Source organism: Zingiber officinale, chromosome 3A (genome assembly GCF_018446385.1).
Source record: "Zingiber officinale cultivar Zhangliang chromosome 3A, Zo_v1.1, whole genome shotgun sequence".
NCBI lineage: Eukaryota > Viridiplantae > Streptophyta > Magnoliopsida > Zingiberales > Zingiberaceae > Zingiber > Zingiber officinale.
The window spans coordinates 65,519,418-65,520,663 of record NC_055990.1 but is presented as its reverse complement, the minus strand read 5'-3'; the positions used below and the strand labels follow the sequence as shown (position 1 = coordinate 65,520,663).

At 33.8% G+C, this 1,246-nt stretch overlaps 1 non-coding gene across 1 annotated transcript; it reads right to left on the bottom strand.

Moving 5' to 3' along the window:
* Positions 1-641: 641 nt before the first annotated feature.
* Positions 642-748, bottom strand: LOC122054344. Its single transcript, XR_006132670.1, has one exon. It is a non-coding gene; the product is annotated as a small nucleolar RNA R71 (small nucleolar RNA).
* Between the last annotated feature and the right edge of the window lie 498 nt (positions 749-1,246).

The window sequence follows — 1,246 nt, the reverse complement described above, 5'->3', positions numbered from 1 at the left end:
AATTTTATCTTGCATTCTTTATTTCTTCTTTCTGTAATTTTTCTTTTTGTAATTCAAATTCAGTATTTTACATTTTCAGTACTTCAGTATAGTTTTTATCTTTCAAGTAAAAAAAAAATTCTGTGATAAAAAAAATATTTGGAATCTTGTTCTTATATGCATAGATCTAACTTTGCAAGAGATCTATTACCTTTTGATCCTAAGATTGACAGAACTATTCATAGAAGGAAAATCTTGCAAAGACAACAAGAAGAACAAGAACATTCAATCATGGCAAACAAACCATTGAAGGATTATGCAACACCATATGCACGAGGGCTTCGGTCTAGCATCACTAGACCACCCATTGAAGCTAACAATTTTGAGATAAAGCCTATGATAATTGCCATGGTACAACAAAACCAATTTGGGGGTGGACCACATGAAGATCTAAATCAATACCTTGAAGTCTTTTATGAAATTTACAGTACAATGAAAATGAATGGTGTTCCAGTAGAGGCAGTGAGACTATTATTATTTGTGCTTTATTTGAGAGATAAAGCCAAATAATGGCTAAATTCTTACCAACCAACAACATATCCACTTGGGAGCATTGTGAGCAAAAATTTCTGGACAAATTCTATCCCCCTAGTAAGACTGCTCATATAAGAAATTTGATAACAAACTTTAGACAGTCAGACTTTGAATCCTTATTTGAAGCATGAGATAGATTTAATAATATACTCAGACAATGCCCACACCATGGACTTGAAAAATGGTTAGTATTACACACATTTTATATTGGCATCAATTACCATACAAAAGTGTCCGTAGATTTTGCAACTGGAGGGGCACTGATGAATAAAAGTATTGATGAAGCTAAAGATATAATTGAAAGTGTAGCACAAAATCATCATCAATGGACATCAGAAAGATGTGGAAGCTATTCATCTACAAACCCAACTAAAGCATCAGGAAAATTTGATTTAGATGCAATCACTTTGATGTCTGCAAAGCTGGATGCTCTTACAAAAAAGCTAGAAAATATGGGAACTAGTTCAAGCACGGTCAATGCTATGGTATGTGTTTGTGAAACATGTGGAAGTTCAGATCATACTCAAGACTCATGCCCCTTGGGAGCCATCTCTGCACAAGTCAATTAAATTGAGCAGTGTGACATCATCATGAGTTATAATCAAAGGCAGAATAATCCATAATCTAACACATACAACTCTAGTTGGAAGAATCATCCAAACTTTTCTTATCG